Source organism: Nyctibius grandis, chromosome 2, assembly GCF_013368605.1.
Source record: "Nyctibius grandis isolate bNycGra1 chromosome 2, bNycGra1.pri, whole genome shotgun sequence".
Taxonomy (NCBI): domain Eukaryota; kingdom Metazoa; phylum Chordata; class Aves; order Nyctibiiformes; family Nyctibiidae; genus Nyctibius; species Nyctibius grandis.
In genome coordinates, this window is record NC_090659.1 from 86,954,371 (window position 1) to 86,979,582 (window position 25,212).

The following is a 25,212-nucleotide window of genomic DNA, read 5'->3' on the forward strand; positions in this document are numbered from 1 at the left end:
ACACTTTGGCCACAACAACCCCATGCAGCTCTACAGGCTGGGGGAAGAGTGGCTAGAAAGCGGCCCGGTGGAAAGAGACCTGGGGGTGCTGATCGACAGCTGGCTAAACATGAGCCAGCAGTGTGCCCAGGTGGCCAAGAAGGCCAATGGCATCCTGGCCTCTATTAGGAATAGTGTAGCCAGCCAGTCTAGGGAAGTGATCGTCCCTCTGTACTTGGCACTGGTGAGGCCGCACCTTGAATACTGTGTCCAGTTCTGGGCCCCACACTTCAAGAAAGATGTTGAGGTGTTAGAGCGAGTCCAGAGGAGGGTGACCAAGCTGGTGAAGGGTCTGGAGGGTCTGAGCAATGAGGAACGGCTGAGGGAGCTGGGGTTGTTTAGCCTGGAGAAGAGGAGGCTCAGAGGTGACCTTATTTCAGTCTACAACTACCTGAAGGGAGGTTGTAGTGAAGTGGGAGTCGGCCTCTTCTCCCGGGCAGCTAGCAATAGGACAAGAGGGCACAGCCTCAAGCTTCGCCAGGGAAGGTTCAGGTTGGACATTAGGAATCATTTCTTTTCAGAAAGGGTTATTAGACATTGGAACGGGCTGCCCAGGGAGGTGGTGGAGTCACCATCTCTGGATGTGTTTAAGAAAAGACTGGACATGGCACTTAGTGCCATGGTCTAGTCGACAGGGTGGTGTCAGGGCAACGGTTGGACTCGATGATCCCTGAGGTCTCTTCCAACCTGGTTGATTCTGTGATTCTGTGATTCTGTTTATAGCCCTGGACCTCTGCTATCTTCCTGTGCCTCTGCTTTCAAGCCCTCTGTCATCCTCCTGTGCCTGTATTCTTCTATGCTGCATTTGTATTACAGGTTCATAGACAGTTCACACTGCACACAATAGCATAGTAAGTCCAGACAAAAACTTGGTGAGTCCTGGTTCTGAGGTTTTGTGGAGTTAAAACAGACCTGTGGCCTTTTACTAGCAGCGATAAGATGTATCCTTCAGAGAGAGGGCTGCAATAAACACAGTGTAACATAAAGAACACTTGACTTCAGCAGACTGAATTTGGATCATGGTACTCTAAAACACATACTTTAACTCAAAAAAATAATGTATGGACATCATCCTAAAACTATATATAACTTGTATTGTCATGCTTAAAATAAATTCAGTTCTACATTCTCTGCTGAGATCAGTGGCAAAACTGTACTGAAATCAATGGGATCTCTGCCACCATACACCCTACTCAGAGTAAAATACCTCTTTGGTATTCAGGATCAGCACCAGTCCACTGCACTCCTGAAGTACCATTGCAGATCCTGAAAGTACTACTACAGGCTAAATCTCAGAATGCAAGAATTTTCCGTTGTCTCTATGTCTCCACTGCCTTTCTGTAGACGGATGATTTTCTGACTATAATAATGGCTATACATTTTAGAAAAATTATTTGGTATTGTTTTTGGTTCTATTTATGCTTTTACAGCTCTCTCTACCTCGCCTCTTTCAAATACTCTTAAAGAATTCACTTGAATATCACAGGGAGGTCTGCAGCCTGCCTGGAGCCCGAATAAGGGATATCACCAGGAAACTCCCCAACCTGGTGAAGGCCACAGACTACTACCCCCTGCTCATCTTCCAGACAGGTGGGGAAGAAGCTGCATCCCGTAGTCTGAGGGGGATGAAGAAAGACTACAAGGCCCTAGGACGGTTGGTGAAAGAGTCTGGGGCACAAGTTGTTTTCTCCTCCCTCCTTCCATTTTCAGGTGATGACATGGGATGGAACAGTAGGATTCTCTCTATTAACGCCTGGCTACGAGACTGGTGCTACAGGCAGGGCTTTGGGTTCTTTGATAATGGCTGGTTTTATAAGACACCAGGCGTGACAGTGATACATGGGAAAGGTTTATGTCGTAGGGGCAAAAGGATTCTGGCACAGGAATTAGCAGGGCTCATTCGGAGAGCTTTAAACTAGATTCGAAGGGGGATGGGGTGGTAGCTGGGCTTGCACCACTGGGGCAATGCTCTAGTGTTGAGGTAGACCAGGAGGCCCCCCATCCCCCTGGGGTGAAATCAGGGGGTGAATCTGGGATGAAATCGGTGTGCCCAGCTCGCTCCCTGAAATGCCTGTACACCAATGCACGCAGCATGGGGAATAAGCAGGAGGAGTTAGAAATCCGTGTTCGGTCGGGGGGCTATGATCTAGTGGCAATTACAGAGACTTGGTGGGACGCCTCGCATGACTGGAATGTGGTCATGGATGGCTATGTCCTGTTCAGGAAAGACAGGCCGCTAAGGAGAGGTGGTGGAGTTGCTCTTTATGTGAGTGAGCAGCTAGAATGTATTGAGTTCTGTCCAGGGGCGGATCAGGAGCGAGTTGAGAGTTTGTGGGTGCGAATTAAGGGGCAGGCTGTCAGGGGTGATACTGTTGTGGGTGTCTATTACAGGCCACCGGATCAGGATGAGGAGGGTGATGAGGCCTTCTACAGGCAGCTGAGAGCAGTCTCGCAATTACAGGGCCTGGTTGTTGTGGGGGATTTCAACTACCCTGATATTTGCTGGGAGGCCTACTCAGCCAGCCATCCTCAGTCCAGGAGATTCCTCCAGTGCATTGATGATAACTTTCTGATGCAAATGGTGGATGAGCCAACTAGGAGAGGAGCGCTGCTGGATCTTATCCTCACTAACAAGGAGGGTCTGGTTGAAGAGGTGAAGGTTGAGGGCAGCCTTGGTTGTAGCGACCATGAGATGGTAGAGTTCAGGATCTCATGTGGCAGGAACAGAATAGCTAGCAGAATCACAACCCTGAACTTCAGGAGGGCCAACTTTGGCCTTTTCAAGCAATTGCTAGGGGAAATCCCATGGGACAGGGTACTAGAAGGTAAGGGGGCCCAAGATAGTTGGTTAACGTTCAAGGACTGCTTCTTCCGAGCTCAAGATCAGAGCATCCCAACAGGTAGGAAGTCAAGGAAGGGTACCAGGAGACCTGCATGGTTGAACAGGGAACTGCTGGGCAAACTCAAGCGGAAGAAGAAGGTGTACAGATCGTGGAAGGAGGGGCTGGCCACTTGGGAGGAATAGAAGTCTGTTGTCAGAGGATGTAGGGAGGCAACTAGGAAAGCTAAGGCCTCCTTGGAATTAAACCTTGCAAGAGAGGTCAAGGACAACAGAAAGGGCTTCTTCAAATACATTGCAGGTAAAGCCAACACTAGAGGCAATGTAGGCCCACTGATGAATGAGGTGGGGGTCCTGGAGACAGAGGATAAAAAGAAGGCGGAGTTACTGAATGCCTTCTTTGCCTCTGTCTATACTGTTGGAGGCTGTCCTGAGGAGCCCTGGACCCCTGCGGCCTCAGAAGAAGTCAGGATAGAGGAGGAATCTGTCTTGGTTGATGAGGGCTGGGTCAGGGACCAATTAAGCAACCTGGATGTCCATAAATCCATGGGCCCTGATGGGATGCACCCGCGGGTGCTGAGGGAGCTGGCGGAAGTCATTGCTAGGCCACTCTCCATCATCTTTGCTAAGTCGTGGGCAACGGGAGAGGTGCCTGAGGACTGGAGGAAAGCGAATGTCACTCCAGTCTTCAAAAAGGGCAGGAAGGAGGACCCGGGTAACTATAGACCGGTCAGCCTCACCTCCATCCCTGGAAAGGTGATGGAGCAACTTGTTCTTGGCGCTGTCTCTAGGCACATCAAGGATAGGGGGATCATTAGGGGCACTCAGCATGGCTTCACCAACGGGAAGTCTTGCTCAACCAACTTGATAGCCTTTTATGAGGACATAACCTGATGGATAGATGATGGTAAAGCTGTGGATGTGGTCTATCTCGATTTCAGTAAAGCGTTTGACACTGTCTCCCACAGCATCCTCGCAGCTAAACTGGGGAAGTGTGGTCTGGATGATCGGGTAGTGAGGTGGATTGTGAACTGGCTGAAGGAAAGAAGCCAGAGAGTAGTGGTCAGCGGGACAGAGTCCAGTTGGAGGTCTGTGTCTAGCGGAGTCCCGCAAGGGTTGGTTCTGGGACCAGTTCTATTCAATATATTCATTAATGACTTGGATGAGGGATTAGAGTGCGCTGTCAGCAAGTTCGCTGATGACACAAAACTGGGAGGAGTGGCTGAGATGCCGGGAGGCTGTTCAGCCATTCAGAGAGACCTGGACAGGCTGGAGAGTTGGGCGGGGAGAAATTTAATGAAATATAACAAGGGCAAGTGTAGAGTCCTGCATCTGGGCAAGAACAACCCCATGTACCAGTACAAGTTGGGGGCAGAGCTGTTGGAGACCAGCGTAGGGGAAAGGGACCTGGGGGTCCTAGTGGACAACAGGATGACCATGAGCCAGCAGTGTGCCCTTGTGGCCAAGAAGGCCAATGGCATCCTGGGGTGTATTAGAAGGGGTGTGGTCAGCAGGTCGAGAGAGGTTCTCCTCCCCCTCTGTTCTGCCCTGGTGAGGCCGCATCTGGAGTATTGTGTCCAGTTCTGGGCCCCTCAGTTCAAGAAGGACAGGGAACTGCTAGAGAGAGTCCAGCGCAGAGCCACAAAGATGATTAAGGGAGTGGAACATCTCCCTTATGAGGAGAGGCTGAGGGAGCTGGGTCTCTTTAGCTTAGAGAAGAGGAGACTGAGGGGTGACCTCATTAATGTTTATAAATATGTAAAGGGCAAGTGTCAAGAGGATGGAGCCAGGCTCTTCTCAGTGACATCCCTTGACAGGACAAGGGGCAATGGGTGCAAGCTGGAACACAGGAGGTTCCACTTAAATTTGAGGAAAAACTTCTTTACTGTAAGGGTGACTGAACACTGGAACAGGCTGCCCAGAGAGGTTGTGGAGTCTCCTTCTCTGGAGACATTCAAAACGCGCCTGGACGCGTTCCTGTGTGATATGGTCTAGGCAATCCTGCTCCGGCAGGGGGATTGGACTAGATGATCTTTCGAGGTCCCTTCCAATCCCTAACATTCTGTGATTCTGTGATTCTGTGTAATATTCATATTAATAAGTCAGTTTTTAATGCAATGTCAGTACATATAGCATTAGCTTTTGTGGCCTTCTATACATATATGGTCTTATGTAAACACTCCAAAATTTTTTTTGTTATTGTTTTTAATACTGAATGCAGTATGCCATAGTAGCTTGTATTCTTCATTTAAATAGAAGTAGTGAAAATATGTCTAGATGCCATTAGCTGATCATTTTTAGAGTTGACGTTATAAATTACACCTCAAATCAATTTTACTTACAATTCATTATTCTACAGACAGAATTAGAGATGTTCACTCATTTTATGTCGTAATTTTCATTTCTGTTTAACCTATAATGAGAAAATGTCTTTTTGAACACAGCAAATTAAAGATATGGACAGGCACCTTTTATTAATACAATTTTTTCTCTTTTGAGTCTTTGCATAAATTTTGGTAACCAAAATAATTTACTTTTTTTCCAGCAATTATCTTCTGTCATTTTGTGAATGACTCAGCAGAGGTTAATTCATGTACAACAAAGCTAACATTTTTTAACACATAAAAAGATGTTATCAAAGAGCCCTGAGCTCAGTTCCTAACACAGGTACCTCTTGAAACTTGCTTTATTTTTTAGAAAAAAAAAAATCCAGAGAACAGCATGGCAGCATGATTATATTTTTTTTTTTCAGCAGAAAAAAAGTTGTGTTTGCCTACATCCAGTAATTGAAGTATTCACTTACTGTTATGCTGGATTTTCATACAAAGTATTTTATGATTTTTTTTAGAATACCCTAAAAAGATTATTATGTTTTACATGTGTATCTATACTATTTTTCATTTTCTGAACGTCAGTTATATTACAGAAGTTGTCAAGTACTGAAGTATGTGTTTCATTTAGTATTAACTGCTCTTAGAGTATTGAGTAACTGGCACAGCTGTGACATAAAACAGCAGAGGGTGCGTATCTCTTTTCTTATTAGTATTCTTAAATTCCTTTTTAAATTAGTGCTTGACAATTAACCTAAGGCTGATACATATATATACAAATATATAAAATATATGTCTTACAAACACTAAATTCCAGCATGTCCCTAAATAAAAATATCTGGGATGTTCTTGGTGTGAAATTCAGCTGCATGGCTAAGTAGTGACTTCACCTGTCAGCTCCAGAGGTGATTATACTCTTTGAGACAGTTTTACCACTGCATTTACAAGGTAGTTTGAATGGGAAAAATAAGGAAGGAGGTACATAATCTTTCAAATCATTTCACAGAAGGCACTTGTGACAATAATAGTCGCCTTCCTGAAGGGCTGAAAGCTTCAGTCAGAGCCAGTTCTTTCCATTTCTTTTCCCCTTCAAGTTTAATTATTTCATCATTTCTATAACTATTTAGTTTTGGCTGAAGTATGTCTTATCAACATGCAATATGCAGTGCTAGGTCTTACATTTATTTTCCTATCTCAGATTATGTTATCCTCATTGCTTTTGTAGTCCATTCTAGTTAAGAAACTGGTCTAAGCAACAGAGAAATATCCATGAATAAAGATCTTATAGCTGGGCTAAGGCATTTGAATTTTTCCATCTGCTGTTGTAGATATGCTTCTGTTTTCAGCCTAAATGCCTAAGGATAATGGAGGAGAAAGGACTTACTTAGTTATAGAAAGCTTTGTATGCTAAAGTTAGTCCTCATGCTGCTTTTATCACTTCAGTGCTGAATTTGAAGTCAGGATATAAGGGCCATGTGAGTAAGAAATACATACAAATAGGAAGGTGAGTATGCAGAGGCACTAAATATTTTCAGAGCACTTTAGAGCCATCTGTAATGAAGACACAATATGGATTAAAATCACTCACAGGGCAAATCTTTCGAGTGCAACAGAGCTCCACCAAGTATGAAATTGGCTCCTGGACTTCCACTGCAACCTGTTCTATTGTACAGCAAATAGAGTTATCAAATCTAGGCCACAAGCTGCAATACCCAACTGTCAGGTGTTGCACAGCCTTTGTTTAAGCAAAAGCATCACTTTCTGTGTTTTCCTGTGTAAAAAAATCCATCTGGATTTTTAGACTGGACCCATTGTTACTAATACTGGTATTATGGTGCTTCTAGGAAATTTATATGAAGGGCAAAAGAAAGAGATATCAAAATGTTTCTTTAGAATACAGGGGATTAGGATGATTTGTTTTAGAATGAAGTGACAAGCAATAAATAAATACCTTTTACAAGATTTTCATGACCCAAATAAATCTGTAATGCTGAAACTGCTGGCCCCATTTTGTAAGCTTGTTACATGACATTTCATAGTTAATGTACTTTTAGTATATCTAGGAAAGGATCATTCTACTCTTCAATACATTGAGTAGGCAAACAAAATAACTTAGAGGAAGCTATGACCTCTGTACAACTGAAATAAATATGCATTTTCTGAGACTATTAAAAAGAACCTTTTTTTTTTTACCTTTCAACATTTCATATTATGTAGGATTGACTTTGCAGAGGTACTGTGGAAGTGCGGGGCATAAAAATATCATGATTGTTAGCCAGAGAAAGAATGGCATCATCCCATTTATGATTTGTACACTTGTACTTTTGTGCAAAGGATCTAGGTTAGTCACCCAACTTGGTTTAAAATGACACTTGATAACTAATAGGTAAAAGTGGCTAATAAGAATGTATTTACAGTAACCTCTGAAGAGGTTTTGAATATTCATGACTGAAAAATGAGTTAACTTAAATAATAGCAAATATTAAATTAAAAAACCTTCCTATTTGAAACACCTTAGGCAAACAAGGAATATGACAGTTTCCATAGGGAGCCTTAGATATCCTAAGTTTTTCCAACAGCAGACTTTTAGAAATTTCATTTTGTTCTGGACATGTTTTTAATGTTCCTGATCTTCCTGAAGCCAGGTAAGCTTTGACGTACTTTCCCTGTGACTTACAAAGGTTAAAGTATTAGTGGCCCACATTCATTCTAATATTAACCATATAAAAGAATATTTTTTGTTTTATCCACTTGGCTAATCATGAAGATATAATTATGTATATAATAATTTAATTCAATAAACATTAAGAGCAAGACATTTATTACTGACTCAGTTTCTGCTCCTTCTGAGTGGTCTTGTAGATGTAATGTTGAATTGCAAGTTACCATTTAATAATATTGCTATTAACAGAATGAAAAATAATGTTACAATTCCTTTTACATTATTAATTGTTCCTGATCTGTACTAACTGAAGACCTGCATTTTGTAAATTAGAATTTCATATAACTAAATTATTTATATACAGAATTTTTCATTGTTGTTTTACACTGAAGCATTCAAAAAAATTGGATAATCTCTATTTTAAATTACTAATTAGACTGACAAGAAGATAAAATTAATTTTCTGACTATCAGGAACAAAATCTACTCTTAGGGGAAAAAACTATTAATCATTTGTAACAGCAGGTCTTCTTTATCAAAACTGAAGAATAAAAACCACAGAAGAAAAGTGTAGCTCTTCAGTATTTTAATAGATACAACAGAAGTCCCCTGTCTCGGCCGTTTTATAAAAGTATAAAAATGGATTAGGCAAACTATGTTACATGCATTCTTTTTCAGCTAGAGAGCCTAAGTGAGCCTTCTAATGAGAAGCTTATGTATTCAAGACCAGCACAAGTTTTGATGAGTTAAACTTATCTTTACGATCTTTTCCAGCTTACAGGTCCAAAAGGATAGATGGGCAAACAAGAATTTGGACAATAATATCCTGAGAAATCAACAAATACTCTATTTCCAAGCTTTCTGAATGAACGATACCCTGGTTTCTTTAGCTATTGTCACCAATGTGACTATCTGTCTTTAGTGTGCATTTTTTAGGATTATACATGGGAAAAAGAGGAAAAACAGATAAGACATCAGACTGAATTTGATATGAGGAAGTCTAAATTATGTTTTTTGACAACTGCAGAATATATTCCCAGATACAGTTAGGTCACAGGATACAAGTATGTGCTTCTATTCCTACTCTGAAGGGAAAAAAAAAATTTAATCTTACAAGTGGAATGTGAATGGAAAACAAATGATTTGCACATAAAGAAATATAATCTTCATTTATTTTAGAAAATTATTATGTAGACTAGTTTCTTGTGGTCTTGCATTATCAGGAACACTGTAATTATGTTTTCATTACCAAAATACCTTTTCCTTTGTTAGTCCTTTCAAGGATTTAATTTTGTTGTTTTTAGCATCCATTAGCAGGAAAAGTTACTGAATCTGTTAACTTCCTGTTTTCAGGAGAACACTTATTCTGGGAAATCAACCCTCAGGATGTAAATTGTCCAAATAGCTCAAGTGTTCTGTTTCACAATGGCTTGAGAAGAATATAGAAAGTTCATCAGTTTTTATTTCAAGGCAAGAGCAGCTTATTTCTAGCAATTGGTTTACAAGGGCAGTGTATCACCAGCCTTTCAACATGAAACACATTTGTATTCCTGTCCTTTCCAAGTTCATCCTCCTGCATCTTTCTGTCTGTCTTCTCTCTGAAAATCCTGCCTTAATAATGACGGAATTTGGGAAGCTGTGCAGCTTATACACCACTACAACTTGACTTCCTTAGAAAGAAGGAATTACAGAGAGTATTGTTATATGTCTTCCTATATCTTGTTCCTTCCAGAAATACAGTAAAATATTGCCATGTAGTTCCCAGAGTACTGAAGGAACAGGGATTTGAAAGTGACAGCATAGCTATGTATCTTCAGAGCTGTTTGACTGGGTCACGCAGGAGGAAGATATAAGCCTAAGCAAAAGATATCGTTGAGACTTAAGCAGAGAATAAGAAGTTTGGCAGAATGGCTTTGAGGCAGCATGGTTGGATATGACCAGTGAAAGGGGAAGCAAGTCCATTGAGAGAAGTTGATTGAAGGTGGATTAATTGGAAGAACTCAGGTATTTTAGCAAGAAACGTATAATGTTCTGATGGACTGTAGTGGGATGTGCTGACGGAGAATAGGCTTACGTTATTTACTGAGAGCTTGTGGCTTCTGTCTCATATACTGTCATCAGAGAGGTTGGAAATTCCTATATGACACTTTTCATGGTTTCAATTTATACCATAGATAAGCTATGATTTTGCAATCAAATGTGTTTAATTTACCCTATTTCCTGTAAACTTAATTCGGCTTTTAAAAAAGACATACTTATTCAATATGTACTATTTTTAAAACGTTTATTTTTATTATAGGCAAAGTCTCACAGGATCCCTAGCAAAAGTTTATTACTGGAACTTCAAAAACATATAACAAGAAACTAGTCCCATGCCACAGGACTTGCAATCACAATGCGGTGTGTGGGGTATCAGGGACATAGGTAAATGCAGTCTGTTTGAAGATGATCTTATTTTTTCTTTGTTAGTGGACAGATATTTGTATATAGGATATAGAATTCTTCTTCTATTCAGTAAAAGAATATAGAAGATTGCTACACAGAAATAGCCAAGCATATTCTGAAATTCTTCTTCCTATTTCTATGTATAGTGACTTAAAGCTACATAAAAGGTCAGTTATATCCTCTAGCTCTTCCGAATTGTTTCAAGTTTTATAATACATACAAGAAATGGAAGACCAGGTTTATTACTGCCTTTTTTCTCATCTTTGTAAGTTAATGTCATACTTGAATATGTAGTAATGGGGTTTTTTTTCCTATTTCTGAAAGACCTGATATAAACTGTTATACTTCTTGTAGTTCCTACCTAACTGCAGTCTTCAGATAAGTTAGGAGAAAAGTCCATGATGTTTGAGTAGTGTACTAAATGGGAGATATAGTTAGGGCATCTACTTTACTCATACATATATTTCCTAACAAAGTAGCTGCATTTGAAAAATCAATTCCATTTGAAGAGTCCAGTGATCTGAGTGCTTCTTTTTTTCAACACGAAAGTGGGAACACTGCAAGGATCAGTTCAGTATCTAAAACTGGAAGAAGCTCTTCAAGGGAAACATTGTTAGTGAAAGGTATTCTCTGAATTTTTTTCCTTTTTGGTACATATAATATCAGTATTTGGGGGTGATTTCAGCAGTTGGTGGTAAGGCCTTCCCAATGGGCATTTAAAGACTTATAAGTAAGTTTGTTACTTACCTGTAAAAAAAGTAAGAGAAGAAAAGGAGTCAGTAGAGAATTTAAGTGAAAAGGGAAACCTGAGTGAGTCAGGAAGGATTTAAAGAAACAACAAAGTAATATTTTCTGGACAAGAGAAGAGCAGTAAAAAGAGAAAGGCATTGATGCCTAAGCTAAACATTTTGGTTTATTCCTAGAATCATACAATCGTAGAATCATAGAATGGTTTGGGTTGGAAGCAACATTAAAGGTCATCTAGTTCCAACCCCACCCGCCATGGGCAGGGACACCTTTCACTAGACCAGGTTGCTCAAAGCCCCATCCAATTTGGGCTTAAACACTGCCAGGGAGGGGGCATCCACAACTTCTCTGGGCAACTTGGTCCAGTGTCTCACCACCCTCACAGTCAAGAATTTCTTCCTAATAGCTAATCTAAATCTACCCTCTTTCAGTTTAAAACCGTTACCCCTCATCCTATCACTATGTACCCTTGTAAAAAGTCCCTCTCCTGCTTTCCTGTAGACCCCCTTCAGGTACTGGAAGGCTGCTAGAAGGTCTCCCTGGAGCCTTCTCTTCTCCAGGCTGAAGAGACCCAACTCTCTCAGCCTGTCTTCATAGGAGAGGTGCTCCAGCCCTCTCATCATCTTTGTGGCCCTCCTCTGGACTTGTTTCAACAGGTCCATTTCCTTCTTATGTTGAGGGCCCCAGAGCTGGATTCAGTACTCCACATGGGGTCTCATGAGAGCAGAGCAGAGGGGCAGAATCACCTCCCTCTACCTGCTGGTCACACTTCTTTTGATGCAGCCCAGGATACAGTTGGCTTTCTGGGCTGCAAGCACACATTGTCGGCTCATGTCCAGCTTTTCATCCACCAGTATTCTCAAGTCCTTCTCCTCAGGGCTGCTCTCAATCCCTTCATCCCCCAGCCTGTATTGATACCAGGGGTTGCCCCAGCCTAGGTGCAGTACCTTGCACTTGGCCTTGTTGAACTTCATGCAGTTTGCACAGGCCCAGTTCTCAAGCCTGTCAAGGTCCCTCTGGATGGCATCCCTTCCCTCCAGCATGTCAACTGCACCACACAGCTTGGTGTCATTGGCAATCTTGCTGAGGGCGCACTCAATCCCACTGTCCATGTCACAACAAAGATGTTAAACAGGACCGGTCCCAATACTGACCCCTGAGGAACGCTACTTATCACTGGTCTCCACTTGGACATCGAGCCGTTGACCGTAGCACTTTGAGTGCAACCATCCAGACAATTCTTTATCCACTGTGTGGTCCATCTGTCAAGTCTGTGTCTCTCCAATTTAGAGACAAGGATGTCATGCGGGACACTGTCAAATGCTTTGCACAAGTCCAGGTAGATGACATCAGTCGCTCTTCCCTTATCCACCGATGCTGTAACCCCGTTGTAGTAGGCCACCAAACTTGTCAGGCATGATTTGCCCTTAGTGAAGCCATGTTGGCTGTCACCAACCACCTCCTTGTTTTCCATGTGCCTTAGCATAGTTTCCAGGAGGATCTGCTCCATGATCTTGCTGGGCACAGAGGTGAGACTGACTGGCCTGTAGTTCCCCGGGTCTTCCTTTTTTCCCTTTTTTAAAAATGGGGGTTATCTTTCCCCTTTTCTAGCCTGGGGACTTCACCAGACTGCCACGACTTCTCAAAAATTATGGATAGCGGCTTAGTAACTTCATCCACTAGTTCCCTCAGGACCCGTGGAATCACCTCATCAGATCCCCTGGACTTGTGCACCTTCAGATTCCTTAGATAGTCTCAAACCTGATCTTCTACTGCAGGTGTCTCTTCATTCTTCCAGAACCTGCCTTTGCCTTTGCCTTCTGCGACTTGGGTGGTGTGGCTTGAGCACTTGTCATTGAAGACTGAGATAAAAAAATGTCATTGAGTACCCCAGCCTTCTCCATATCCTGGGTAACCAGATCTCCTGTTTCCTTCTGGAGAGGGCCCACATTTTCCCTTGTCTTCCTTTTATCACTGACATACCTATAGAAGCTTCTCCTGTTGCCCTTGATGTCCCTGGCGAAAGATCGCAGGTCAGCAGGAGAGCAGGAAAACCCTCTGTGTGCCAAGATCTGCCGCTCTGTTGTGGATCGGGCTGGCTCCAGAGAAGCTCCCCTTGGCGACTGACTCAATTTATTGACTTCTTATCTGTGTTTATGTTAGGTTAGCAATCTCAGATTCCTTCAGCTGTGACAAAGAGGCTATAGGATTTCTGAATGAGTAATTTTGTCAAGGAGTCCATGAATGGCATAGAAGGAGAGCCGAAGGAGTCAGTTTGCCACCACTACACAAAATGGGACTAAACTATCCTCCCCCTTGAGTCAGAGGGATTAATCAACCAGAGTACTGCAGGCAATTGACTCAAAGGGAGTGAAACTGTTGAGGAGATCGCATTATCAGGCTTATAGCCAGGTAGAGGCATGACTTGTGATGCTTTCCTCTACTGAAATAAAGTGGAATTATTTAAGTTATTTGTGCTAAACCAAATAAAATAAAAATATACTGAAGAGAACAACATATTTTCTTTCTTTGTGAAATTTGTAAGCAGTTATTTCAGATGAGAAGCATTTTACACCTTTGATTGATATACTCATCCTTCCCATCATGTTTGTCCATGAAGAAATATCAGTCTAGAATTTCTTCTTTTTTCTCATTCTCCCAAGAAAAAAAATTCCAAAAATTTCTTGTGGTAGGCAGCACATTTGTATAAATGTTTTGCTTTCTGTTCCTCTGAATAAGAAGAAAAATTATGCAGGATCTAAAACCACAGGATATTCAATGTGTAGGGACCGAGACTACAAAACTGAGAGTGTAAAGAAAAATCTGTCTTGGGATTGGAGTGTTCACAAATTCAATCAGAAGTTTCCATAAATTTATTTCACTGATGGCTAGAAATCTATCTGCCAATCTACATTTTATTCATGGAAATGTTATACCTATTTCTTTCCACAAACATTATCTACTTTATTAAAAAGTTTTTTCTTACTCCCTGACCTATTTTCTTTTAATGAACTTATAAAGAATATATATTTTCCTATAATTACTGATTTTTTATATTTAATTAAGCTGGATTTTTTGTTCTTATGATTTTCTTGGCTATCTGAGTGATGGTTTCTTGCAGCCTTGAAGTCTGAACTCATTTTTCTGAACAAGGGGGATCAGGTTTTGACTTGTTAAAGACATGTGCCCAGTGTCTAGCACAACATTAATACTTTCTTGTTTCTATTGGAAATATGTTTTCTAACGCATTGAATGTTTTTCCATTGCCATATCCTGTTAGTCATTCAGAATGATTCTGTCATCTTCAGCAAATACTTCTAGGTCTTTCTTATCCTTTGATATTTCCAGATGATGAGTTTCCAGATAATACTAGAAATTATGCTTGCTATTCCTGAATTGTGTAACCAGCTATTTTGAACTATTTAACTCCACCCTCTCACTAATACCTCAGTCCTTCTTAAGGTCATCTAAAACTCCCTGCAGAATTCTTGAACTTTCTTGCCGTTTATGGTGTCTTCCAACTTTATTTTACCACCTGTTTCCATTAGCAAATATTTCAAGGTCGTTACTACAACTCTCAAGTAAAATTTAGTTCCGTACATTTTTCTGTAAAGTAAACCCATTGATTTCAGTTTCCTTTCATTGTTTTACATGAACCAGATCCATATTCCCCTAAAAACTATTGTCCTAGCCCCTGTATCTTCCAGTTTTGCTAAAAATTTCCCCATTGTCACTATCAAGTGAAGTAAAGGTTCAGACTGAGACAGTATCTGCATAAGTTGTCTGCATCTGAACTGGATATTTAAGGCCGAACTGTAGTAAATGAAGACTTAGTCAATACAGCTAGTGGAGCTTAAGGGTAGAGTCTATTCACTTTGAAGTAGACAAGGAAGATGAGATTTGGTTGTGTAAATACAGATACCTAACGATACATTGAGGCTTTACCATATCCACCACATCTTCTGCTGTCACTCCAAGGAAGCATGGGTGTCCCATAGGTTCTATGCTATTTCAGCCAGTTCCACATGAATGTCTTGTATGCCCTATGGCATCCAGAAAAGAAGGAGGCATTTGAGTTCCACCCCTACATAAGTAAACCTGAAACTCATTATCTGCGTTTCAAAATAACTGCCACCTTCTATGTAATGTTTTACTGATCACATATCTGATATACAAATCAATGAGATTTACTTCATTTAATTCACCTACAAAGTTATCCAACTTATTAAATAAAATGTCAAGTTGTCCTGGAATAGTCAATTTTTCATGAGCCCAGGCTGTATTTTATTTCATTTTACTTTGAAATAAATACATCTAAGTATGAATAATATTAAAACTAGTGCTAAAGCTTACCCATTATTAAGGGCAGCTTGAGGAGACTTTACCTGCTCAGAGTCTCTAAACCTCTAGTACAACCTCTTACTTGCTGTCTTTAACTAGAATTCCTGCTGCCGGAAAGTGTTTTCCAGATGGAAGATGTGATCTGGACTTCACTGGACTTAATTGAAGATAATAAAGTAGGATGACCAAAAGAGGCTTAAAGGCCATCTGTCACAGCCTTGTCATTAGGAGTTTATAGGAAAGAGAGTGGCCGATCAAGGAAATGTATTTTGTGTTTCATGGCTTTCCTTTTTGTGTTTAAATCAGTCCCTGAAAGAATGATCCAGAAAACACTTTTCCTGAGAAGATGAAAAAGACGATCAGCTTCCATATTCAAAGGAATATCTGATTAAAATGCAGTATCTCATTAAATTTTTTTACAGGTATGGTTACATGTGATCTGCCTATTATGTTTAGTGACATTTGACCTCAATTTAAACCCATGTATTTCATTGCAAATCCTTTGAAGTCATCCAATATTTACACTGTTGCAAGTATACTGAAAGGAGCAAAATTCCTTTCCTGCATTCTTCTTTCCTACCATAAAATAACTTATATTTTATTCTTATCTCTCTCTCAAATCATATCCTCCAAGATCAGAACATTTGCTTGTGACATCAAAGGTAATAAGCAGCTTCTCTGACATTTCCTAATGAAAGACATTGCTTTCAAAATTCTAGATAAGTTAATGAGAGCATTTGTTCCAGTACTTCATATGCTGTATGCCTATATCACGGATAGCAATTAAAATTTCAATTTGTTCAATTAATTTGAGGTAGTATCTGATATAGGTTTTTAATAATCAGGCTTAACATTATAAGATAATAGAAACTTTTGCTGCATTTCATGACAGCAATGGATTAAGTGTTTTCAGTCAAGGGTACTCAACTGTGAAACAGCTTAGAGAAGAGAAAACATTAAGGCAAAGTATGTCTTATCTTCAAAACATGGTGCAAAATCTGTTTTCCATACCCTTCTCCTTTTGGACTTTGCCATGGTGTATAATTGTAACACAGGAATTTTTACTCCAATATGTATATAACATTTTCTTGTTCTCTGCCCTATCTCTCATATGGACCATACCAGGCACACTATAGAAAACTGCAAATGCTTCATAGCATACACCTGCTGAAAACTTAAAGTTACAGCAAACACTTCTTAGCTTCCGCAAATGAAAATACTCAGAAAAATATAGCAATCAGTCAAAAGGCAAACATTTATCCCTCTGGATATTATGTAGCATTTTACTGGAACATTTCCTTAGAGGATGGCTTCAAATTCTGTCTGGTTTTCCTTCTACTCATTCAAAGAAATGCTTGACAATGAAATTGACTAGCTGTGGGACAACCTGCTGAAGTGTTTCAGAGCCAGAAATTTCAGCATTCCTTACCTTTCTTACAGAAGACTTAGAAATTCTTGGATTTTATTCCTAACTAATTAGGGGGGAAAAAAATTCTACAAAACTTAATTTCTTTATTGCAAACAACTCTGTCCAAAAGTATGAGAGTTTATCTATTTCCCTTTCTAATATAACAGAGTAAGCTTTGTGATTATCTATATAAATGTTCAATTAGCCTTAATGATATTTTATGGTGATTAGATTCACAGGCTGAACGGTATTGTTGCTAGTGATACTCATGGGGAAAAATAAGGAGAAAAACAATTCTAACTTTGTATGCACAGTGAAGGACTCTGAACTAGTTTGTACTGCAAAGGAAAGACATCTCAGAGTTATAATACATTGTTCTATGAAAATAGAGTAATCATCTTAATGTTCAGAAGCAGTCAAACAAGCAAATTGAGTATTAAAATTTATTAGGAAAGGAATGGAGAACTAATCAGAAAACAATGTTGTGGCACTGTAGAACACACAATGTTCCTGGAACATCCATACTGTGTTTATTTCTGTTCCCCTGCTCAAAAAAAAAACCCCACAAACTTGGAAAATATACAGAGAGAGGCAACAGGATGACCAAAAGTAGAAGAGCTTCCATGTAAGTAATGATTAAAATCACTACATTTTTGTCATCCTAGGAAAGAGTTAAATAATTTTAATATGATAAAGATTTATCAAAGCACAGATGTCCCAGAAAAGATGAAACAGATTTTTTTTTTTTTTTGCAGTACTTTATAATTTAAGAAACAGGAGGCAGCAGATGAAATTGTCAGATGTCCATCTGAGAAATACTTTTCCACATAAAGTACAGTTAAATGATGGAACTCATTGCAATAATATATTGTACATGTAAAATTTTCTATGAGTTCAAAAGCATTTACAAAAATTAATGGAAGAAGAGCTACCAAGAGTTATAAAACACAGTTCAGCAATTCATATCACTTTCTCAGATGGACGAATTAGTAGAGTCCAAAACAGTGTAACACAAAAATATTGTAAAACACTTACCTTGTTTTTATGTTATTCCTAAAATGTTACTATTAGTCATTCTTGGTGACAGAATTAGTGATTCTATGGCATGGACACCATGTTATCGCAGAAGAAAGAGGACGAGAAGAAAATAATTGTTAAAATATTTTATAATAATGATATTTAATGATATTTCTTTTATTATAAATTATTATATAATAATTATAACAATACTATCAATGATACTAAACTGGGAGGTGCCGTTGACTTTCTCAAGGCACGAGAGGCCATGCAGAAGGATCTGGTATATTGGAGTATTAGGCAATCACTAATGGCTTGAAATTTAACAAGACCAAATGCTGGATTCTGCACCTGTGATTGACTAACACCAGGCACAACTATAAACTGGGAGAGGAGTGGCTGGAGAGCAGCCCTGCAGAAAGAGGTCTAGGGGTGCTGGTGGAGAGGAGGCTCAATATGAGTCAGTACTGTGCCCTGATAGCCAAGAGGGCAAACCACATTCTGGGGTGCATCACAGTGTAACCAGCTGGTCAAAAGAGGTGATCATCCTGCCATGTTGGTGCGGCCTCACCTCGAGTACTGTGTGCCATTCTGGGCCCCACATTTTAGGAAGGATGTGAAGGTCCTTAAATGTGTCCAAAGGAGGGCAACAAATCTGGGGAAAGGGCTGGAAGGAATGTGCTATGAGGAGCAGCTAAGGACTTTGGGCTTGTCTAGTTTGAAGAAAAGGAGGCTCAGGGATGAACCCAATGCTCTCTAGTGCTTCCTGAGGAGGGGAAGTGGAGAAGGAGGTGCTGTTCTCTTCTCCCGGGTATCCAGTGACAGAACGCGTAGGAATGGTTCAAAGCTGCATCAAGGGAGGTTCAGATTTGACATTAGGAAGCATTTCTTTACTGAGAGGGTGGTCAAACACTGGAACAGGCTTCCTAGAGAGGTGATCAATTCTCCATGCCTGTCAGTGTTTAAGAGGTATTTGGACAATACCCTTAATAACATGCTTTAACTTTTGGTCAGCCCTGAATTGGTCAGGCATGTGGACTAGATAATTGTTGTAGGTTCTTTCCAACTGGAACTATTCTATTCTATCATAATCTATTCTATTCACCTTTGATCACAGAGCTGCAAAAGCTGTGGTCTTACTTAAACCATGCACTCTCCTACATACACCTGCATCAAATTTTTATCTTCATCTTATTATTATTATATTCAAATTATTATATTAATCTTCTAAAATAGCATCTAAGAACTTATTCATTTCAAGTCCTTTCAAGGTTTTGTCTTCCTCAGAAGGGCAGGTACCAATGATGGCACACACAGGCTATTAGAAAATGGAGACAGGTCTCAGTAATCCACTTATTTCCTCTACCTTCCCATTAGCCCTGTGCTCAACTGTTGAGTGACAAGAAGGTTCATACTTATGTCTGGGGCCTGACCATGATTTTGCCTTTTTCTTGCAGCACAAAGGGGTGAGGCTTTGATTTGAATCAGAATACATGCCAAGGGACTGTTGGAAAGGAGGAGTCAAAAAAAGCCAGGTTAAATGGTGACCAGAAATCCTTGTAAAATACCAGTGGCAGATGTGAAGATAAAATATCTCTGTGTTCCCCTATCTCACTTTTCAGCCATCCAGTATGTCCTTCTTCAGACACTTATCTTTGCAAATACGCATGGCATGAAGAGGCATTGCAATCCTTTAAATTATTTCCTACCCCTATTCCTAGAGGGCTTACAGAGATTATTGCTCACTCTTTCTTTCCTTCTGTCTTTCTCTAATTCTTTTTTCTCTTTCTTTCTTTTCTTTCTTGCCTTCCTGCCTTTCCTACCTTTTCTGCCTTCCTTCCCTCCCTTCCTCCTCCCTTCCTCCTCCCTTCCTCCTCCCTTCCTCCTCCCTTCCTCCTCCCTTCCTCCTCCCTTCCTCCTTCCTTCCTCCCTTCCTCCCTTCCTCCCTTCCTCCCTTCCTCCCTTCCTCCTTCCTTCCTTCCTTCCTTCCTTCCTTCCTTCCTTCCTTCCTTCCTTCCTTCCTTCCTTCCTTCTTCTCCTTACGTAAAATGTCAAGGCAAGCTCACACAACAACTTGGGTTTCATTTTTTAGCTTCCTCTTACACTGCTTCCTATATTTGAAGCCAAAGAGACAACAGGTCTGGCTTGAGCAGGCAGAAGGACTGCTTTGTTCTCTCCACCAACCGTCTAAAGCATCCCAGGAAGAGTGGGAAGTGAGCAAGACATATCTGCAACTCCCTGGGATGCACTATTCAGGTCTGCTCTGCTTCTTGGGTTTTCCCCCTTCCCCATCTTTGAGATGCTGAGGTTCTGCAGACAGCTACTCACTCAGGAAGTCAGCTATGCAGTTGCTGTTTCTCTTGCAGCCATCAAATGGAAACCCCTTTCCAGTCTTCCATGAGAGTGCCAGCCACCACCTTCTACCCAGACATTATGTGAAGAAGAACAAAGTTGGCGTTAAAAAGTTGGTGTTAAGGAAAAAGAAAAAGATGGAGTTCTGCAGAAACTCAATTTCTGGACTCTGTTGCCAAGCTGCATCCTCTTTCTTCCTGTCCCAAAAGAAGAGAGAACCTTTCCACTTGGACCACTGGTTTGGCTGGAAAAAACGTGTCCTTCTAACCTTCACAGCAATGGCACAGGGAGACATGCAGAGAAAGTGGGACTGACTGCGGATGGCACCTGTATGGGCATGAAGCATCCAGGGAAACATCCACAAGAATCTGTGACCAAAACAAGCCAGGTAATGCTGCTGGAAAGCAGCTTGGCACGAAAGGACTTGGCGGTCCTGATGGACACCAAGCTGACCGGGAGCCAGCAAGGTGCCCTTGCCACAAAGGTGGCAAGTGGTACCCTAGGCTGCACTAAGCAAAGCATCGCAAGCAGCTGGAGGGAGGCAACTCTTTCCCTCTGCTCAGTGCAGCACCCAGGTCTGGGGTCCCCAGTAAGAAACTGCTGTGGACATACTGGGAAGAGATCCCAGTGCCCCTCCTCCGTGCCACACACACCCAGCGCAACTATTGAAGTCAGAATGGGATGCTGTGTTGACGTGGTGCTGGCCTGGCAACGGCGCCAGTGCCTGCTGGGATGGTGCTGTGTTGGCACACATCAGCACTGGAAAGAGACATGCTCTTGCCAAGGAGCACGGATTGGCACTGGAGAGAGACAAGATCTTGCTGAGCAGCACAGCCAGGCACTAGAATCCCCCTTTGCAGCCTCGCTTGGGTTGGCTGGGCAGTAGCCTGGAGGATCTTTTTATTATTATATTTTTTTGTTTTCAAACACAGTTGAAACAGATGAATGCCAGTGTATAGTAGAAGAAACATATGCTAGAATACATCAAGACTATTAAACCACAGACATCCTGCACAGTTACTCTGTCATTATTTTAGCTTGTTTCCAGTGTTTATTACTAGGCATTATTATAATATTGTAATATAAGAAAATCACAGACTCACAGAATCACAGAATGTTAGGGATTGGAAGGGACCTCGAAAGATCATCTAGTCCAATCCCCCTGCCGGGGCAGGATTGCCTAGACCATATCACACAGGAACGCGTCCAGGCGCGTTTTGAATGTCTCCAGAGAAGGAGACTCCACAACCTCTCTGGGCAGCCTGTTCCAGTGTTCAGTCACCCTCAAAGTAAAGAAGTTTTTCCTCATATTTAAGTGGAACCTCCTGTGTTCCAGCTTGCACCCATTGCCCCTTGTCCTGTCAAGGGATGTCACTGAGAAGAGCCTGGCTCCATCCTCATGACACTTGCCCTTTACATATTTATAAACATTGATGAGGTCACCCCTCAGTCTCCTCTTCTCCAAGCTAAAGAGACCCAGCTCCCTCAGCCTCTCCTCATAAGGGAGATGTTCCACTCCCTTAATCATCTTCGTGGCTCTGCGCTGGACTCTCTCTAGCAGTTCCCTGTCCTTCTTGAACTGAGGGGCCCAGAACTGGACACAATACTCCAGATGCGGCCTCACCAGGGCAGAGTAGAGGGGGAGGAGAACCTCTCTCGACCTACTAACCACACCCCTTCTAATACACCCCAGGATGCCATTGGCCTTCTTGGCCACAAGGGCACACTGCTGGCTCATGGTCATCCTGTTGTCCACTAGGACCCCCAGGTCCCTTTCCCCTACGCTGCTCTCCAACAGGTCTGTCCCCAGCTTGTACTCATACCTGGGGTTGTTCTTGCCCAGATGCAGGACTCTACACTTGCCCTTGTTATATTTCATTAAATTTCTCCCCGCCCAACTCTCCAGCCTGTCTCGATCTCTCTGAATGGCTGCGCAGCCTTCCGTTGTGTCAGCCACTCCTCCCAGTTTGGTGTCATCAGCGAACTTGCTGACAGTGCACTCTAATCCCTCATCCAAGTCATTAATGAATATATTGAATGGTACTGGTCCCAGTACCGACCCTTGAGGGACTCCGCTAGACACAGACCTCCAACTGGACTCTGTCCTATTGACCACCACTCTCTGGCTTCTTTCCTTCTGCCAGTTCACAATCCACCTCACTACCCGATCATCCAGACCACACTTCCTCAGTTTAGCTGCGAGGATGCTGTGGGAGACCGTGTCAAACGCTTTACTGAAATCGAGATAGACCACATCCACAGCTTTACCATCATCTATCCACCAGGTAATATCTTCATAAAAGTATCAAGTTGGTTGAGCATGACTTCCCGTTGGTGAAGCCATGGTGAGTGCCCCTAATGATCCCCCTATCCTTGATGTGCCTAGAGACAGCACCAAGGACAAGTTGTTCCATCACCTTTCCAGGGATGGAGGTGAGGCTGACCGGTCTATAGTTACCCAGGTCCTCCTTCTTGCCCTTTTTGAAGACTGGAGTGACATTCGCTTTCCTCCAGTCCTCAGGCACCTCTCCCGTTGCCCACGACTTAGCAAAGATGATGGAGAGTGGCCTAGCAATGACTTCCGCCAGCTCCCTCAGCACCCGCGGGTGCATCCCATCAGGGCCCATGGATTTATGGACATCCAGGTTGCTTAATTGGTCCCTGACCCAGCCCTCATCAACCAAGACAGATTCCTCCTCTATCCTGACTTCTTCTGGGGCCGCAGGGGTCCGGGGCTCCTCAGGACAGCCTCCAACAGTATAGACAGAGGCAAAGAAGGCATTCAGTAACTCCGCCTTCTTTTTATCCTCTGTCTCCAGGACCCCCACCTCATTCATCAGTGGGCTACATTGCCTCTAGTGTTGGCTTTACCTGCAATGTATTTGAAGAAGCCCTTTCTGTTGTCCTTGACCTCTCTTGCAAGGTTTAATTCCAAGGAGGCCTTAGCTTTCCTAGTTGCCTCCCTACATCCTCTGACAACAGACTTCTATTCCTCCCAAGTGGCCAGCCCCTCCTTCCATGATCTGTACACCTTCTTCTTCCACTTGAGTTTGCCCAGCAGTTCCCTGTTCAACCATGCAGGTCTCCTGGTACCCTTCCTTGACTTCCTACCTGTTGGGATGCTCTGATCTTGAGCTCGGAAGAAGCAGTCCTTGAATGCTAACCAACTATTTTGGGCCCCCTTACCTTCTAGTACCCTGTCCCATGGGATTTCCCCTAGCAATTGCTTGAAAAGGCCAAAGTTGGCCCTCCTGAAGTTCAGGGTTGTGATTCTGCTAGCTATTCTGTTCCTGCCACATGAGATCCTGAACTCTACCATCTCATGGTCGCTACAACCAAGGCTGCCCTCAACCTTCACCTCTTCAACCAGACCCTCCTTGTTAGTGAGGATAAGATCCAGCAGCACTCCTCTCCTAGTTGGCTCATCCACCATTTGCATCAGAAAGTTATCATCAATGCACTGGAGGAACCTCCTGGACTGGGGATGGCTGGCTGAGTAGGCCTCCCAGCAAATATCAGGGTAGTTGAAATCCCCCACAACAACCAGGCCCTGTAATTGCGAGACTGCTCTCAGCTGCCTGTAGAAGGCCTCATCACCCTCCTCATCCTGATCCAGTGGCCTGTAATAGACACCCACAACAGTATCACCCCTGCCAGCCTGCCCCTTAATTCGCACCCAAAAATGTAAGAAAGTAAACTAACGTGGTCACCAAACCCAATGAGGTATTAAATAGGCAATAGTAATCTTGAAAGACACTCATAATATTTAAGTAGTATAAAATATACAAAATGAACTCTACTAATATCGTGGTCTTACTCCATAGTGACATCACATTTTTATTTGTGTTCCAAAAAACAACAAATGTTTTAGTCTAACGTCGTAGCATTTAAAGCACAATGCAATCATCAGGCACAGTCAATATGGGTTCACAAAGCGAAAGTCCTGTTTAACTAATTTGATATCCTTCTACAATATGGTCACCTGCCTAGTGAATGACAGGAAGGCAGTGGATGCAGTTGTTCTGGATCTTAGTAAGGCTTTTGATACTGTCCCTGACAGCATCCTTCTGGACAAGTTGTCCTACTGTGGGATGAGCAGGTTCATGGTGTGCTGGATGAAGAACTGGCTGATCAGAAGAGATGAAAGGGTTCTAGTAGATGGGGCTACATCTGTCTGGCAACCAGTCATCAGCACTGTTTCTCAAGGCTCAGTGTTCTCTTCAACATTTTAATCAATTAGTTTGGAGAGAAGGAGACTGAGAGATGACCTCATTCCTCTCTACAGCTTCCTGTGGAGGGGAAGTAGAGAGGAAGGGGCTGATCTCTTCTTCCTGGTATTCAGTGACAGGACAGGCAGGAATGGCTCAAACCTGTGTCAGGGGAGGTTCAGACTAGATATTAGGAAACATTTCATTACAACACAGTAATGGCCTCCTTTATTATAGTAAATAATGGAGATTATTTACTATAAATAAATGGTCTCCTTTATTATAGTGGGTATATTATAGAATATGGTTGAAGACATCAGCAGAATATACCTTGGAAAGGGTGAGTGTTGGGAAGAAGTGAAAGGAAAGAGAAGTAATGAGGAGGTAAAAATAGATATTTTAAGAAATTTGCCACGTGTGACACATTCATCCTTATGAAGAGTAAACATCTTCACTAGTCCTTTTAAATTCCTTGGCTTCATGAGCCAAATGATTGATTAAAAAATAAAAGAAAGAATGGAGGGAATTAAGATCCAAAATAATATGATTAAAGGAAAGATAAGGTTACAATAAGATTTCTATGTCTGAGGAGGTGGTTGAAGAAAATTAATCCATGGATGTTAGGAAATAGATTTTGAAAAGCCTTAGGAACTACAACTAAATTTGCAGATAAAATCTCTTTTTCTTCTAAAGTTTCTCAGTCATGAGATTAAAAAGGTAAAATCACTGACATACTACAGAGAAATGACATCCTTCAAAAATATTTTTGCTTGCTTTTAAATTTCAATGACATTATGCACATTCCTAGAATGAAGCATATAGATG